A 19,438-nucleotide genomic window follows, 5' to 3' on the forward strand; every position below is an offset into this window, starting at 1 on the left:
TTTCTCTTTCTTTCTTTCTTTCTTTCTTTCTTTCTTTCTTTCTTTCTGTGGGACACTTCACAAATTTGCATGTCATCCTTGTGCAGGGGCCATGCTAATCTCTGCAGTTTCAATTTTAGTATATGTGTTGCTGAAGCGAACACTGATCACTGGATTTCTTAAGTGCTACATAAAAGAACATTTTTCCTCAGCTTAAAATGAAATATTGAAATATATATGAATAAATACCTAAATGTGCTAGGCACTAGGAAAAAGTTATGCAACATTGGGTATAGCCATGAGATAGAATTTTCACCAAAAATGTGACAAATATTTACAATTGATAACATACAGGCCTACCCTATATACCGTACAAGGACTAAGTGCAGCACAGTGTTGTTGTTTTGTTTTGTTTTTTAATTTTATTTTGTTATGTTAGTCACCATACATTACATCATTAGTATTTGATGTAGTGTTCTATGATTCAGTTTGCGTATAACACCCAGTGCTCCACGCAGAACGTGCCCTTAATACCCATCACCAGGCTAACCCATCTCCCCACGCCCCTCCCCTCTAGAACCCTCAGTTTGTTTCTCAGAGTCCATAGTCTCTCATGGCTCGTTCTCCCCCTCCGATTTCCCCCCCTTCCTTTTTCCGAGGGAGACAAACCATTAAGAGACTCTTAATCTCAGGAAACAAACTGAGGGTTGCTGGAGTGGTGGGGGGTGGGAGGGATGGGGTGGCTGGGTGATGGATATTGGGGAAGGTCTGTGCTATGGTGAGCGTTGTGAATTGTGTAAGACCGAAGAATCACAGGCCTGTACCTCTGAAACAAATAATACATTATATTATATGTTTAAAAAAAAAAGATAGTAGGAAGAGAAAATGCAACACAGTTTTTATAGCTATATCCTGACCTACCAACTCTACATTTGTAAATTCATACTAAAAACTATAAAGAGATATGCAATGATTTGGCTCTAAGAATATATATAACATTCTTGCTTATAGTATCAAAAACTTGGGAAAAACTTATTTATACAGATTAGTAAAATTAATGTTGGGAGTCTCTATCAACATTCTTTTCAGCCCTTAAGAATATTATAGATGAATATTTATTGGCATTGGAAAATAATTTATTGTTCATTTCTTAAGAATAGGTTATAAGAAAGTATATAAAGTTTAAATTTTTATAAAATAAAATTACATGTATCTATATACATAAGATGTAATTCTAAGGCCAGACACTGAAAGAGTAACATGGTTTATCTTTGGGTAGTGGATACTATGGGTTGTTTTTAAAAATTTTGTCTTGACTTTTCTTTATTTTTCACTTTTATTTTTAATGCTAATGAAGGTTATAGTAGAAAAATAGCAGAGGTGCAGATTACCAAGCATCTTTAATATTCTGCAAAGGACCTAAAATTTTATTCTGGATGTAACAAAAATATTCCAAGTTTTTAAGGAAGGGAAGCAAAATGGTCAGATGAATAGCTGAGAAGATATCCAACAGTTGGTATCAAAGTTTCTCTAATCCGAGAAACTGTTTCTCTTTTTATATAAATAAAGATTTAGATAACTATTTCAAAATGGCAGATAAAGTCCTGAAAATAGGCCTGAAAAAGGATAGGTAAACAAGGTAGAAGCAAAACCACTCCACATAAGAAATGATCAGGAAGGTAAAGATGAGGGATATCAGAGAAGACAGGGGGCACAGTGAGACTAGAGGAGAGAGAAAACAAGAAATATTAGAGAATATGGCAGAAGGCCAGGATTGCATAAAATCATGTCTGCTGAGAAGTTTCCAGTGGTGGGGAGGCTGAAGTAATTTTTAGCACAGAAATATCAAACACTGCATTCTTAGTTGGTTCCAATGCTCTGATATAAACCTGCTCCTTCACCTACACCTTCAGTAAAGTCCAAGTTCACACAGGTCAGGATGGAGGTGTTTAAAGAATCAAGTTTGGAGCCATAAAGGCCAGTCAGTGAGTGTTATTCAGAGAGACCTGAATCAATGCTCCATTTTTCAATTTCTGTGGGAACTTGGGCAAATGTCTTAATGAGATGCTGCTCTACAAAAATGTCAGTAAATATTATTTATTGACTGCTAACCATGTGCCAAGAAGTATTCTAAGGGGTGTTACAGGTATTTCTTCACTTAATCTTCAAGATAACCGCGTAAAGGTATAATCTGTTTTATTTATACCCTCAGTGTGCCTCAGGTGAGAAAACGAAGGCACACTGGGGTTAAATGACTTATTTGAGGTCACGGAGCTTGACAGTGAAGAAGCTGGAATTTAAACCAGTTATTCTAGTTCCAGAGCATGTACTTTGATCCACCCATGTTCTACTGCTCTTTGGAGGCTGGTCACAAGGTAGAGAGGACTAAGTAAGATGACATATGCGAATGCCAAGCACCCTGACTACGACAGATAAAGATGCTCAGTAAATTTTAATTATATTTCTTTTCTCTTGAATCCACTCTGTATTTATAAAACTTGTTCATAAAAAGTCAAAGGGTTTCTGTCAAATGTCTTTAAGCTTATAGACAGTATTATTTTTTCTATTTTCCTGACCAAGAAATAAAAGAATTCCATGAAACAAGGAAAAAGGAGATTAGATACATCTTATTCCCTTCAAACAAACTCTATTTTCTTTTCTGTTCTGTTTTAGGATTTTATTTAAAATGGAGTCCGTTGAGTTTTAATTTATATATTTATCAAAGTAGAGTAACATACCTTATTTCATTTGCTCCCCATGGCAAGATCAATAAGACAGACATTTTTCACTTCATTTCTGTAAATGGGGAAACTGAGACTCAGTGAAGTAAATGCCTTCATCAAGACCATGTGTGTGGCAAGGCAGGGAGTTGTATTGAAAGTTGGGATATCTGGTTCGAGTCCAGGGCTTAACTGTCAGGATCAAATTTTTTTTTTTTTTTTACAGTTGTCATGGCCAACTAAATATATGTATATATATATGGAGAGAGAGAAAGAGAGATGGAGACAAAATACAGTATGCAAACAAAACTTTTGTTCTAGATATGCAATATATGTGTACAAAAAAATCAGGCAAATTTTCTAAGTGTAACACAGTATGTATCAAAAATAAAATATTTTTAGACCAGTTTTATCCAGTTACTGGGTGTCCAGTTATTGATGACCTTGCTTCCATTCATTAGGGTAAATAATTAAGAAAGACTGCATTTAGAATTTCCCACATAAAATAATTACTATAGATAAAGTAACTGAATCTTAAAGCAGAAAGAAAACAAAAACTGTAGGAATAAAAAAATCAAAGGCCTAGACAATCTATTAAATTAAATGATAGCAATTTTTTTCTCCTAACCACTAACAGTTCTGTTGAGCTGAAATCTGAAAATGTTTAGAATTCTTACTTAAATATAGTTAAAACCATTAACAAATCTCTGTAGCAAATAGACTTTCCATGTCCGCAGAGTCACTTAATAGCTGACAAATAGTTTCTAATAGGGTCTATCTTAATTGGTACTTGAACTTTTTGCCTTAAGTTTATTTGGCTTCTGTCATCATTCCTGTCTTATCAACTGAAATGTCTAGCTCCCTTAAAGCTTACTATACCTTGCACATGCTTTACGTGTTTACGTTACAGCCTTTTGGACATTTCCCCCTTGTTCTTGATCGAGGCATCGACAGTGTGATTTGTTACAAAAAAATTAGCTCTAAAATCTGCATGTACCAAATATTTACTTTATTCAGTCTTGAAGTCCATCCAATTTCATAAAACCCAACACACACATTCCACAACCTGACAGACAAACAGAGTATGGTACTTACACACATAATCACTTTATTATAGCAGATGCCAGAGAGTGGTCTTTGATCAGTCCTCAGAATTTTACCCAGGTTGCAGTAAAAGTATGGTGACTTTTATTCCTTTGCTTTCCCAAGCATCTCTAGCTGGTAAGTTGCTTAGATTTATGTACAAGGATTCTATAGAATAGAGAGCCACTAAACTACCTCCAGGATTGTTACCCACCATTCCTTGCTACAGCTACACCACCTCTGCTTCCCAGCTCAGAGCAGTCTGTCCTGCTTTCCATTCCTTTCACTTGTCGGGCTCAAGGACAGCTTCTGATTTTCCTTGCTGGGGAGGCATCCATCAATGCATCCATTATCTCTTCCAACATATTTACATGCTGCCTGTGCTCAGCTAATTGAGACTTTGCCAACAGCTCACAAGGCACTTGGCCCCCAACTTACAGCTGGGTAATGTGGTGAAATATCAGGATAGGTAGTACATGCTACTTAATAGCACATGCTAGAATTATTAAAGACTGGGTACAACAGTAGGCATGACATTAAGCTGGATGCCAGAGAAACTTTAGACTCCTGGGCTGTGACTTTAGGAACCACCCTGTCCCTCAGAACTGGCCACTTCAGCCAATTCGCTTCAGCCCGGAAAAAAAGCAAAGGGTTGTTGATTTTTTTCTTTGAACCTGTGCAGAAGGAAAATGTTCAGCTGGTTGGATGACTCTACTCAGTTCAAAACATATTCAATTTAGTGAAATGGCATTCTAAGTCATTAAAATAGCTATCACTGGAAAAGAGACACAATTACATATATGCATATATACTGATATATTTCTATATATTATATAGTTAATACATAACTTATGAGAATTCTTCAGTTTTTGTTTATTTAGGTTTTTTAAAAAAGGCTTTATTTATTTGAGAGAGAGAGATAGCAGAAGAGCACAAGCAGGAGGAGTGGGAGAGGGAGAAGCAGGCTCCCCACTGAGCAGGGAGCCCAATGTGGGGTTCAACCCTGGGACTCTGATCATGACTTGAGCCAAAGGCAGACAATCGACTAAGTCATGCAGGTGCCCTGAGAATCCTTCAGTTTTAAAAACGGTTTAATTTTTCTGGTTATAGAAATTCTAATGTTCAAAAAATTATGTTGAAATTATAAAATTCTAGGCATTCTCTCTCTTTAGGTGAAACAACAAAAAAGCTTTGATATACTCTGTTTTTCAAATGTTCAAAACAATAACAACACATCTCATTTATTACTCAGGTAGAATCATGCTACTTTTCCAAAATAGGCCCTTTAATGCTTTATGTATTTGTATATATTTTCCAATTAGTAAATTAAAAATAACAAATATAAATAAAATGAGTTATGAAGTAATTCTAGTCTATGAAGTAGAAATATATTTGAATGAGTTAAATAATCCGGTGAAAACTGTAGTGAGTCTGCTGTGTGAAGAAGTGTATTTATTTTTCACAAGTCTGTTTTATATTCTGTATTCACTAATATTTATAATACATGACCTCCCCATGCAACAATAATTTAATGATACCTTATTCTTTGCTTGAAAAACAAAAGAAATATTATCAGGCAGTATTACAATAAGCTAAACCAATTATCTTCTAAAATGATTTTAATGCAGGCAAAATACAAGAGTCATCATTTTCGCATAGTGAGATTTATTAAGACCGCAATTCAAAGCACTACACCATGCTTCTTATATGCTACATCGCTTCCCATTGAGTTTCAATTAATATTTTGGGAAAGTTTGTATTTTATACCGTAAAATTTCAAAATGTCATATCCTAGCAGATTTTGGGTAAAGAAACGAATAGTATCTTATAGGCCACTTGGTTGCAGCGGTCATATATACATATTCAATTCAAGGCACATACTGAAAATGCTACCATGAACGGTGACAGGCCCACCAAGTAGTTTAAAACACGGCTCCCATGTCCATAATTCAAAAGAGGTGAGAAAAAAGTTATAGAAAAACTAATATGAACCTCAGACCTCTTGACAAATCCTGACTCTCAAGTTATTAATATGCTATGCAAAGGCTTGCCAGCATTACACTAGACATTTTTCTAAGGAGATAAGTAGATATATAAATCAGATATACTTTTTCCCCCTTTAAAGATAGGAATAGGTCCTGCCCTTGAATTCTGCATACAAAGATCCACTGTAATAAAATGATCATTTTCTTTTGTCATTGCTGGGCCCATATATAAGCAGCATCAGGTGCATTACTTTATCTGAGGAATAAGTGAGAGTTACACCATATATTTCTTCTTAAACCAATTTTATCTCTTCTCCTTCGGTGAAGTTAGCATCGTTTTGTTTTTCACTATAATTTTGGGATTAAGTACCTCTTTTTTCAGAAAAATCTCAAAGAACTAAAAAAAGATCTTTTTAAAATAAACACCCCCCAAATCTTTTAAAAATGCCTTTTCTTGGGGTGCCTGAGTGGCTCAGTCAGTGGGGCATCTGCCTTTGGCTCAGGGTCCTGGATTCGAGACCCTCATCGGGCTCCCTGAGCAGCAGGGAGCCTGCTTCTCTCTCTCTCCCTCTGCTGCTCGCCCTGCTTGTGCTCATTGTCTGTCAAATAAATAAATAAAATCTTTAAAAAACATAAAAATGACCTTTCTTTCCTCCCCATGGGATTAATTATCTATGCACTCCAAGTGCTATAGACAACATACAATCTAACAGTTTGGTTTGAAAAGAAAAATGTATCTGTCTGCGTGCTACCACACTGAATGAAGTACAACGTTAATGGGTTAATAATCACTCAGTAATAAGACACCAAGAGATGCCCACAATTTAACATTTGAGGGAGATTTATTTTGGTTATAAAATTATAAGGCCTTTAATTTTCTTTTTGGCCCACTGCAGTCTCACTACATGAGTGCTATTTTCTGTATGTCCACAACTGCTATTGGGTGGCTTCAAACTGGCTAGAAATCATCACTTTTACAAAAAACAGTATAGCACCAAACACAGAAAGGCAGACGCCACAGTAACACTCCCAGAGCTGGAAGGAGATTCTACACTTTTGGAATACCCTCCCCACCATCACAAAAGTTCATTTTTATTATGTGCATTTCATATGCACTGCCTCATTGAAACCCCACAAAATTTTTGTAAAATAAATACCACTCTTAATCCATTTTATATGAAGAACCTGAGAAGTTCATGTATGACTTGTACAAAGTCATGCATCCACAATTACAAAGGCAGTGCTCTAAACATTATTCTGCCCCTTTGTCTTCCCTACTGTATACGGTAAACAAATTGGGTACTGTAGTACCGTAAGCAGCAACACGCAGTAACTAAGATTATAGGCAGGTTGTCTGGGTTCAGATCCTGTTTCTGCTACTGAGATGGCCAGTAAGTAAGTATGTACTCTCACCTCTCTTTAGGCAAAAGAGCAGTCCCTATCTCATAGGGCTGTGGCAAAGATGAGATGAGGTTAGCATGTGCAAAGTGCTTAAAACCCTGCTTGGCATATTGAATGCCCTCAGCAAACTAGGTGATTACACATACGTTAATTCACCAATTATTTATTAACCTTTCACTACGTGCAGGGTACCTGCAGGTTGGGAAAATGAGTGATGGTCTATTTTCTCAAAGATATTAGAATCTAACAGGGAAACTTGCACATCATTAAACAAATGTCAATAATGGCTATACATCTATTGCTAAAAGAGTTTAAAGAACAGAAAACATACGAGTGTAGATGAAAAGCTGCTTCATGGATGAGGTATGTTTACACATAACTTGGAAGAATGACTAGATTTTGGAGAGGCAGAGAAAAGGTGGCAGGAAGTAATTTGTTGGCCTGGGTAGATGAAACAGTTGGATAATCTTAAAATTCTCTTCCCAAAAATCGAGGGTCGTTCATTCTTTTAGAGTAGGTGCACTACCCATTCTCTGGACAAATGCACAGACTGTGCTTCTAGTCACAAAAGAGAAGTTTTTCTTCTTAAAGAAGAAAATTGAGGTCAGTCATTTCGATGTCCTAATCTTCCACAAACAGCAGTTTGTATGTTTAATTTTTTAATGAAGCAAAAAAACGATGATTTCATGTTTTAATGAGGGAAGTCTTTTGGTCATCTTAGACCATTTCCAATGTGTGCGGTGGGGGAGCTTCCCTACACACCACCAAGCGATTCTCAGACACCAGCAGGGGGTCCAAGAGCTCAACTCAGTTCTGAAATGATCTACCCAGGGGGATAGCAGCAGCAACCACAGGTGAAGGGCTCAGTCCTGCAAGACAGCCCCTCCAACTTCTAATGCCAGTTGAAAGCCCAAGTTGTCCCCTGTGCCACTGATCAACCCGGGGGTTTCAACGACCCCTTCCTTGTACTTCAGATGCCAGTTGCAAGTCCAGGTTGTTACCTGTACTTCTGACCAACTGACAAAAAGTCAGAGGTTCCCATGATCCTTCCCTCCCCAGGGTTTGATTAATTTGCTAGAGTAGCTGATAGAACTCAGAGGAACATTTTACTCACTAGATTACCAGTTTGTCTGTTTGTTTTTTCCCATGAAAGGCTATAATTTAGGTACAGCCAGATGGAAGAGATGGAAGAGATGCACAGGGCAAGGCACGGGGAAAGGGTGTGGGACTTCCATGTTCTCCTGAGTATGCTACTCTTCCCAGGATCCACGTGTTCACCAGCCCAGAAGCTCTCCAAACCCTGAACCCCATCCTTTTGGTTTTTATGGAGGCTTCATCACACAGACATGATTGGTTAAGTCAGTGAGCATTGGTGATTGAACTCCACCTCCAACTCTTCTCCCTTCCCTGGAGGTTTGGGGGATGAGCCTGAAAGTTCCAACCTTCTAATCACGTGGTTGGCTCAAGAACAACGAGTCCTCATTCTTAGATGGGGTCCAAAAGCCACTCATTAACGTAACAGAAGACACCTTTATTACTCTCAACACTTCTTAAATTCCAAGAGTTTTGGGAGCTCTGTGCCAGAAACAGGGACAAAGGCCAAATATATATTTCTTATTGTAAATTACAATATCACAGAAAGGAAGAAAACAGCTACAATCGGAAATTGGTCTGTATGGAATTGTGTTAGAACAGGCCTAGTCTTATCTAGAGAGGAAGAGTTTGAATGTCATGGATCTTTACATCTTATCTCTAGAATGTCATGTCTCTGCCTCTCGCCTTAATCCCTCTTTTCACTTCAGTTTGGCTTTTAGGTCAGCAATCTAGAGAGGATAATGGATAGACTGTCGATTTAGTTTGTCTAAAACACATTGTGCTCCCCATAAACCAGCAGCTTACTCACCCTCCTATTCCTCACACCGGCCAGATCAGAAACTTAGGATGTGTCATCATCAACATTTTCCACTTGCTTGTCTCAAAGATCTGGGCCTTGAGATTAAAATTCCAAAATGTCACTAAGATTGGTAGCTTCAACCCCTATTATTTTCCCACTGGCCTGTTAGAATTACTTTGCAATTGGCCTGTTTCCTGTCCATTTCCCGTACAATTCATCCTGAATGTTTTGCAAGGAAAAGAAAAGTCTGAAGAGTAATAGTTTCTTGGCTCAAAAAATTTCAGTCTTCCTATTTTCCACAGAATTAGGTTGATACTTAGCTGCCACTCAAAGTTTTCGGACACCACACCCCAACTTGCCTTGTCTTCCATTCTTGCACTCTTACTGTCCTTTTTTGGAGACTTCAACTTAAAAAGAGAATGCAGTGATCATTCTTCTGAATAGGTTCCCTCTCTCAAATGCCTACCCCCTCAGAGATCTTCCTATTGAAAGTCTATGCATTCCTGAAAACCAACCTCAGAAACTTTACCTCTGAATCTCACCAGGAGTCCCTCCTTTCTCTAAATGTCTTATCATTTTATATTTACCTTACGAGACATTCAGCATATTCTAAATCATGTTACAATCATATATGTAACATTTTCAATGAAGAGCCACTTATATTAAAAAAAATTACACTCCACAGCACCTAGCTTAGCATCTTTTTAATTTTTTTAAAGATTTTATTTATCTATTTGACAGAGAGAGACACAGTGAGAGCAGGAACACAAGCAGGGGGTAGTGGGAGAGGGAGAAGCAGGCCTCCCGCCGAGCGGGGAGCCCGATGCGGGGCTCGATCCCAGGACCCGGGGATCATGACCTGAGCCCAAGGCAGACGCTTAACGACTGAGCCACCCAGGCGCCCCCTTAGCTTAGCATCTTAAATAAAGAGCTTTATAGATGTGTACTGAATGAATGAACAAATGAATAAATGAATCATGGAGAGTGCAAGGATGAGAATAAGAAAGACAGAAACGTGTCCATTTGCAAAAACTAGATTCCCAAATAGTTTCATTTACTTGGTGCCGATTTGAACTCGGTCTTTTGATAGTTACATATAAAGACTTTTGCTCTATGCAGTAGGAGTGGAATGTGAAGTTGGGCTTTTTTTAAAACGGGGAAATTCAGGAATCAGCATTTTCCAATAAGAGGATAGGTCTTTGGATATTGTTGATATATAATTCATCATCATTAAATTTGTCTACCAAGATAAAAATATTTCCATGTTGAAGAATTTTTAAATTTATAGCATAAGATACCTTGGTAACAGGCTGTGAAGGATACAAAAAGACAGATGTAAGGATCTTTCTAAATGTATACAATTATAAAGGATGCTTCTTGCCTATCTATGGAGAGGTACCTGTAATTATGTCCAGCAGTTAGTGAAGGCTTATTGTCAGTATTTAAAGATTCTGTGGACTCTAGTGCCTCCAGGTTCTTCAGCTTATAAAATTTCAAAGTTACCCATGAACTTGAATACGCTGTATAAATTTGAAAGACAAGTAATACAGGATTCATGATATTCTTGTACTGACAAACACTCACAATCTATGTCACCTGATGCCACACACCTACAGGATTCTAAGGTTACTGAAAGGAAGGGATGAAGCTTTGGAATCAGATAATTTCATTACATTTTAACTGCTACACGAGCTAAAAGTATCACTTGGAATTTAAATCAAAGCCAGTTTTCATGAACTAAACCAACCCTGGATGAAAATGCTTCATTTCACATCAAATCTCAAAGCTGATTATGTATGTGTGCTGTTTGCAAAGGAGAAATCTGATTGGCTCACACTCTGAAAGCTCTGTTGGAAGTTATTACAGCCGCCCATAACTCAGATGAAATGAGCATTAGTTTGCCTGATAAAATGAGCAAGCCACGGCGAAAAGAACACTAGCACAAACAATTTTTTTGCTAACAAGATTTGGTGGTGACTTAGTTATTCATTATACACTCATTGGATTCAGGACTCAGACTCTGAAAGATAAAGGGAGCTGTGCTTCAAAGTACCAGGGCATAGAGGTCCCTGCCTTTGCCCAGGTGACTCACCTAGATCACGACCTACAGGTCGTATGACCTGTAGGTTCTGTATGATCTGGCCCCTTGCCTCCCCTTCAAACCTCCTCTTGCTCACTCTCCCACTTCCTCACTCTGCTCTAGGCTCCATGGAGTACAGAGTCCTTTCCCCACTCAGAGCCTCTGCACTAAGCTCTTCTCACGGGCTCATGCTTATCCTGTAGATTTGCTCCCTGCAGTGCAGTAACCCCTAGCCACATGTGCTATGGAACACTTAAAATATGGCCAATATGAATTAAGCTGTGCTGTGTTGAATACACATTGGACTATGAAAATTTAGTATATATATAAAAAAGAACGACCTCATTAATATTTTTTCCTATTGGCTACAAGTCTAAGTGATAATATTTTAGAGATTTGGGTTCAATAAAGCATATTATTAACATTAATTTGACCTGTTTCTCTTCATAATGTGGCTACTAGAAAATTTTAAATTACACATGCGGTTTGCATTTGTGGCTTGCATTATATTTCAAATGAAGCATGCTGCTTTCTACATTAATTCAGACATCACCACGGAGAGTTAAATTTGTCAGAAGGCATTTGTTTGTTTATTTTCTCTATTTTATATGCTGCTATATCCAAACCACCATTTATTTCACGTGAGGCATGAAATAAATGTTTGTGGAATGAATGAATGCGTTATACATGCGCTAATGAAGAGCTTGGGCTCTGGTATCAAACTGCCTGAGTTTCAATCTCAGTTCTGCTATTTATTAACTGTATGAGCTGGGACAAGGGCTTATTCTCTCAAGGAGTGGCTGTTAAGATGAATTCTTACATCTAAAGTGTTTAAATCAGTGTCTGATATGTAGTAAGTGCTCAATAAATATTAGTTATGGGTAAGTATTATTATTCCATTCTGTAGAAAGAAACATAGGCACAATAGCGCTAATCTTTGGTTACTGAGATAGTGAATGGGAGTCATGGGTTAACTCTTGATCTGCATGACTCCAAGATACATTTTCTGTCCATTATATGAATGTAAATCAATAGTCAATATAAATAAAAACCTGAAGTCAATTTTAAGTTACTTCAATAGTGTTAAAAGAAGTTATATGACTCACATCTGCTCAGCTAAATGATATTGGATTTTGACCTCTAATTGAGTATTATCTTTTAACAATGTAACATATGATAACAATTATCATACTGCCGAATATTTATGCAGTCTTATTAACAACAGGTACTATCCTTACCTATTATAATGCTAAAACACTCAATTAGTTTACCAACTTTGCAAGTGGACACTGTCCATCATCATCTCATCATCCCTATTTTCCAGATGAAGATACTGAGGTGCAGAGAGGTCAAGTACCTTGCCAAAGTCACACAGCTAAGCACTGAAGGAGGTAGAATTCTAACTTAGCTGAACCCAGAACATGGGCTTTCCCCTGTTTCTGTGATAGCACATTCTTCTTTCACATTTTATGCTTGTGGAACAGTAAAAGATGGCTGAGCATTCAGCCTTACAGTTGCTGTGATTACCTCAAAGATAGGAACTGACTTCTGGTATTTATCAGTAACAGTACATTTTCTAAGAAAAATTGTTTTTTTGACTCAAGCTGTAGAATGGACCATCTAAAAGTAAATTTTCCTTCCAGAAGACATCTTTGTAATCCATACAAACCTAAGCCATCAAAATCTCTGCTGTCCTGGGGACTGTTTCCCCTGAATTAGACTGCAAGCAAAGAATAAATTATCCAGCATGTCATATCACATCACATCAGGCACAATCAAGCTCAGTAAGTGACTATTTGCTTCTCTCTTCAGAAGCCCAGCACAATAGATCCTATGCTGATGACACTTACAATATTTAAATAAAGCCAGACTAGGTTTATGATTGACGAAGCCATCATCTTTCATTAGAATGAGAAAATAAATTTTCAAGAGTAGGCCACTAACATATTTGAATGGCTCAATTCATTTTCTAGCAGGTCATGGCCAATATCCACTACAGAGCAGCCTTGTTGAAAACAATCCTCTTAAAGAATCTACTTGGTCTTGATGACAAGGAGGTGTGTTCTTCCTCAGACAAGAAATGGGGGAAAAAATAGCTAAACCTTCTAAATGTTCTTACATTTCAGTGATTTGGTTCTGTGACATTCTATCCTGTGTGAAGGGAAAGAGGAAATAATGGATAAGGAACAAGACAGATCGTTACGGCAGAAGCAATGGAAATTTGGAAGCCCAGCGGCCACAGGCAGCCTGGAACAGAGGGAGGTAGCAAACCAGAGTCAGAAAGGCCGGGTTCTGCCTCAATCTTGTCACTTACTACCTCTCTTATTCGAGCATCTCGCAGACCTTTTCCAAGTCATGATTTATAAAATGAGAGGGTTCCATCAGATCACAAGATCACTTTCAGTCTTTACAAGACCTTCCTAACTCTGTACATATGTCAGAGAATTCCAATGTCTAGAATCTTGTGAGAATGTGCTGGTCACAGGAAGGTGCTTTCCTCTAAAGAACCTGAAGTGGAAGGACATGATGCTCTCTGGTAGATAAAGTAGCAAAATTCACACACTAAGGGTGTGACCACTCATCACGGGGACTTAACTGGGAAAATGGATGTGTCTCTGTGATCAAAGGGTTTGGGAACACTCACAACTCAGAAGCACAGAAATAGCGTATGAAGACATCTGGGTGTGTTACAATCTAAACATATGTGTTGTCCGTGTTTTTTTGAAGAAGGATGATGTGAACCGAGAAAGCATAGTTACCCTGGAAAACAGATCAGGAAAGACCACATAGATTTGTATTATTTACTTATCTATCCAGTTCTGAGTCTGGGAGTGTGAATGAGAGGCATTTCCCTCGGTGAAGATGGGCAGATCAGCCCCTAGCACTTGAACCTGAGTGTTCCAGTCAGATAATACTCACTTGCCTTGTTCTGATTCTGCACGTAGCAGGCATCCTATGGCCTACAGAGAGAAGAGGCAGTGGGAAGATTGACATCAATATCCAATTTCCGTAGGGTTACATATTTTTTGGATAAGTAAACCTGCATTCTGGTGGGCTTCCTATAAGAAATGGGTCTCAGGGAATATATGCACCAATTGGCCAACTCGAGTATTTTAGTCTACCTAAAATTGTGTTTCTAATTCTAATTAATTGACATTGTAGTTGAAATATACCCTTCTCAGTGAGTTTTATTAATGAGAGTCTATCCCTGAGAGATGGATCTTTCCTAAGGATTCTGGCAAGATGATGTTTAAAACTGCATATCCTCAAGTATTCCAGACCTTGGATACACTCTTCCTTTCAAAGTGCAAACAACAGTCTCAGTCTCTATGCTGCTTGATTAGTAGGGAATCCCGTCATTTTCCCCTTTATTTCTTAGTTTCTTAGGAATACCTACAAGTCCTAAAACCTGTTCTGGTTGTCCCTTAACATCTCTGTCAGTGGTCTTCCTCCCTACTAGCAGGTTCTTTGCCAGTTGCTTTTTTGTATGTCCTAACCAGTACTACCATGCTTCTAAGGAAGTATTCCCATACAGCATCACCACAGGCCCGGCATAGGCTTGAAAACAAACCTAGTTTACTTCATTAAAGATGTGGGCTTATGAAAAGGAACAATCAAAAAAGGAAAAGGAGAGAATTCTTGAAAATTGCATGGAAGTATTGCTATGAGATGAAGATACTGTTATGATTTATTGAAGACCTGGCCCCCAGGACCACAGAATGTGACTGTGTGTGGAAATGAGGTTGTTGCTGATGTAATTACTTAAGTTAAAATGAAGCTGTCTATGAGGAGACTGGGTCCCTAATCCAATATTACTGGTGTCCTCATAAAAAGGGGAACTTTGAATGGAGAGACAAACACAATGGGAGAATGCCATGGGAAGCCTGGGGTCAGATGCCCACAGGCCAAAGGAATAACGAGAAGATGGGAGAGAGGCCTGGAACAGATCTTCTCCTGGCACTTCCAGAGAGAACATGGCCCTGCTGATACTTTGATCTTGGACTTGTAGCCTACAGACCTATATGACAGTAAATTTCTCTGGTTTAAACCACTTGGTTTGCAGTGCTTTATTATAGTGGCCCTAGCAAACTAGTACTGGTATTATGTCTTCTTCAAACCTCAGACTAGGCCTCTCCATAGGTCCTGCTGCATGTTGGGCCCCAGCCTGCTGCCGCCCTGCAGAGGACAGATCACCTATAGATCAATCTGTAATTCTATGTAGCAGGGATGTTGGGCTCTCTTTACCTACAGTCTAGGCCCCTCAACCAACCTTCTTGTGTCTCCTATGACAGATTAGAAGAAAAAAATATTCTTTCTCTATAGCTAGTATAAGGTCTACTTCACAGCTACGATCAAAACGAGTTCTGCTAAGATGCAATTCTGATTATAATGAGAGAAGTTGTCTCAAACCTCATCATTGCAAGGTAAGGTTTGGCTTTATCTTTGTATAACCAAAGAGGTCCATGAAGCATTCACCCCAATTAAAAATTTTTCTTCCCAAGGTGGAGTTCTGCATATCATTTCAGAAAAGAGCTGTCTCTCTAGTCATTTGGGTTTCAGGATGTAAGGTAGCCCACGCCCTTGTTTAGCTGCTATGAGATCAATGAACTCATTGGGGACACAAAACACACTGAGTTTTTTGGTAAATGTTACCTCTGGAGGCTTTCTGGCTGGTGTTTTCCACGTGTAGTGGATAGTGTCCATGCTCCACGCACATCCTGATACCCCCTCAGCACTCCCTGTTCTCATAAATGCTAATGGCTGTCAGCAAGCTCTGCCTGACAGTTTTCTCTGGCCTCAGTGTGCTCGCAACCCTCAAAAGGTAAGCTGAATTACCAGAGTTGATAGCCTTGGGGGCAGTCCTCAACCAATGCAAAGCCTCAGATGGCGGATAAACGTCTGTGATGATCAGGGTTATGGGTTGAATTGTGTCCCCTCAAAAGGTATGTTGAAGTCCTAATCTCTGGTACCTGTACAAATGACCTTATTTAGAAGTGGGCTCTTTGCAGCTCTAACCAGGTGACAATGAAGTCACGCTGGATCAGGGGGAGCTCTAATCCAACATGACCGGTATCCTTACGAGAAGAGGAAGATCGGGACAGACACAGAGGGAAGACGGCCATGTGAAGACAGAAGCAGAGACTAGAGTTAGGTTACCAGAAACCCAAGAACGCCTGAGGCTACCAGATGCTGGAAGCAAGGAAGAATCCTCCCCTAGAGGCTTCAGAGGGAACAAGGTCCCACTAACACCTTGATTTCAGCCTAATGACCTCCAGAACTGCGAGAGAAGAAATTTCAGTTGCTTTAAACCATCTAGGTAGTGGTACTTTGTTACGGCAGCCCTAGCAAACGAATATAGCCAGTTTGGCTGGGTTATAGTAGCAGTTATCAATTCAAACAGTAATCTAGTGTTGCTGTGAAGGTTTTTTGTAGATGCGGTTAACTTTTTTTTTTTTTAAGATTTTATTTATTTATTTGACAGAGAGAGACACAGAGAGAGAGGGAACACAAGCAGGGGGAGTGGGAGAGGGAGAAGCAGGCTTCCCGCTGAGCAAGGAGCCCGATGCGGGGCTCGATCCCAGGACCCCGGGACCATGACCTGAGCTGAAGGCAGACGCTTAACGCCTGAGCCACCCAGGTGCCTCAAGATGCGGTTAACTTTAAGTAAAGGAGATTTCCTATGATTACATGGGTGAATCTCATCTAATCAGTGGAAGGCCTTAAGAGCAAAAAATGAAGTTTCCCAGAGAAGAAATTCTGCCTCAAAAGGCAGCATCAACTCTTGTCTTGCCCGAGCTGCCAGCCTGCCAGCATACCCTGCCCCACAGGTTTCTGACTTGCCAGTCCCAACAATTCATGAGCCAATTCGGTAAGATCAATTCTCTTTATAATCATATATATACATATATAGTGCTCTTGACTTGTGTGATCCTGTCTCCTTGAGTGTGGGCAGGATCTGACACTTACTTTTGACTAAGAGGGGTGATGGGACATATGCCATTACATGCGCATAATTACATTACATACAATTTCAGTATCTATCCTGCTGAGAGTGTCTTTTTGCTGGCTTTGAGGAAGCAAATGGCCATGATGGAAGAGCCCATCTGGCAAGGTACTAAGGGCAACCTTTGACTGACAGCCAACAAGAAGAAACTGAAGCCCTTAGTCTGGCAATCCACAAGGAACCGAGTGCTGCCGACAACCACAGTAGGGTAGAAGTAGAGGCTTCCCCAGTCAAACCTCACATGAAACTATAGCCCCAAACAATACTTTGATTATAGGCTTTGAGACCCAGAAGCATAGTACCTAGAAATTTTGGAGAGTTATGGTGACATACTAAAATGGAAAAGAGGGGTGCCTGGGTGGCTCAGTCGTTAAGCATCTGCCTTCGGCTCAGGTCATGATCCCCGGGTCCTGGGATCGAGCCCCGCATCGGGCTCCCTGCTCAGTGGGAAGCCTGCTTCTCCCTCTCCCACTCCCCCTGCTTGTGTTCCCTCTCTTATTGTATCTCTCTCTGTCAAATAAATAAATAAATAAAATCTTAAAAAAAATAAAATGGAAAAGAAAAATGAAACTACAACTTGGATCATCTGAGTCCTGGTTCAAGGACCTTTTTGTTCTACCCCAATGTATTCCTCTGGTGTTCACAGTAACACAAATGCTTCAGAAAATTTCTGATGCCAAGAAAAGGCTTTAACTATCCTTTGTACAAGAGTGAGCATATAAATGTGGGTGTGGATGTATGGCTGTCTTTTGTGTTTTGTAAGAATTTAATTTATACATCAGCACCTCTGTTCATCAGTACAAGTCCCCATCTCCAACTCAGAGCAACTTAGTAGTAATGAGCATCAAAATTAATCATTCCATATGAGGAAATAGAGGGTTATTCAGCTATTAAGATAAGGAAAATTTGCCCGGTTGGCTCCCCACTTCCTGACAGATATTGATTCAATTGCAAAACTGCAAAGATGTGGCTGTTTCACCTCCATTTAAAGTAATTAGAATTAGTGAGAGAATGTCTTATTGTCATACCTATTGCTGGTCTTCACAATTACCATGAACTTCTGGGAAGGGATAAAGGGGAAACCCATGTTGACCTCTGGCAGGCCGGATTGTGGTAGCAATCAACCACTGAGCTCATAGGATACCACTTCCAGTAAGTTTTTCTCATTTATTTTTCCATAAAATTATGATGTAATTCATTATCTTAGCATTGACCTATAACTATGGTGTTGAGGAAAATGTGTAAGATCTCAAGTCAGAAAACTCCTCAGAAGTATTCACAGTAGCAGGTCTCCATCAACTTGCCCTGAATTGAAAAAAAGCAAACTAAAAGCCAGGGCATGCTCCCCTCCCAGGAGAAACTTCAACATCACAAGATATGGTAAACAACAGCACTCAAATTTAACAAAATTTCAGGGAGAAAATGGATAACTCCACCCTCTGTAAGTGTCACAGGAAACTTTGAAAAGCTTGCAAAGTCCTGCATGCCTTACTCCATGCTGTTTAAATATTTCCTAAGTTTTTTTCTAAACTTTAATTCCAACAATTTTATCTAGCTGTGTCTGTGTCTTTCTGTCAATCTTACCATGATGTTGGTAACATGGTGCAGTAGTCGTGGAGTCAGGGTTGGGTGTGGGCATAGGGGACAGAATGGATTAACATGTCAATATTGTTTGTGTCTTGTGTCCAAGCGATGAGATTACAGGTGATTTCTATTTTCTTTTTGCTTGTTTTTACTTTGTGATTTTTCTAAAATGAATATGTATTACTTGAGTAATTTTAAAGTTATTTAAAGCCAGCTTTGAAACAATATGGAGAGTAGGACAACGAGTTTGATTTGGTACCAATATATACCATATAGAAACCAACTTAGTTGTGGTTAATGTCTTTGATTGGTGAGTTTTTTTTGTTTTTTTTTTTTGCTTCTGTGTATTTTAAAATTTATAATCACGATAATGCCAGTACATAGGCTCAGAAGGGTGTCCTCATACTTGGAAATGTTAGAAATCACCATGTAGGTTCTGGTCACTCAAAGTGTAGATCACTGACCAGCATCGTCGACATCACCTGGGAAGTGTAGAAACTCAGGCTCCACTCCAGAACTAATTCACTTAGCCTCTGCCTTTTAGTAAGATCTCAGGTGATTTGTACGAACATTAAATTTTCACAAGTACTTGTGTGATTAAAAATTCACTACCCAAGACCTATGTTATCAAGGCTCTTTGGTGTCTGTCTTAAATACTCTGATTGGCAAACAAATGCTCCTCTAATTGAAAGTGATTAAACTCTGACA

At 39.0% G+C, this 19,438-nt stretch overlaps 1 long non-coding RNA gene and 1 other non-coding gene across 3 annotated transcripts in view; both read right to left on the minus strand.

The window, feature by feature from the left end:
- The window catches only part of LOC141370728 (uncharacterized), a 491,014-nt gene that overhangs the window by 64,035 nt on the left and 407,541 nt on the right, over positions 1-19,438 (minus strand). The gene's annotated exons all lie outside the window — the stretch shown is intronic.
- LOC112808308 (U6 spliceosomal RNA) lies at positions 42-143 on the minus strand. The gene has a single exon (XR_003204329.1). It is a non-coding gene; the product is annotated as a U6 spliceosomal RNA (small nuclear RNA).

The sequence above is a fragment of the Callorhinus ursinus genome, unplaced genomic scaffold (assembly GCF_003265705.2).
Source record: "Callorhinus ursinus isolate GAN/ISIS: 27379988/994484 unplaced genomic scaffold, GSC_fseal_2.0 scaffold2, whole genome shotgun sequence".
Taxonomy (NCBI): Eukaryota; Metazoa; Chordata; class Mammalia; order Carnivora; family Otariidae; genus Callorhinus; species Callorhinus ursinus.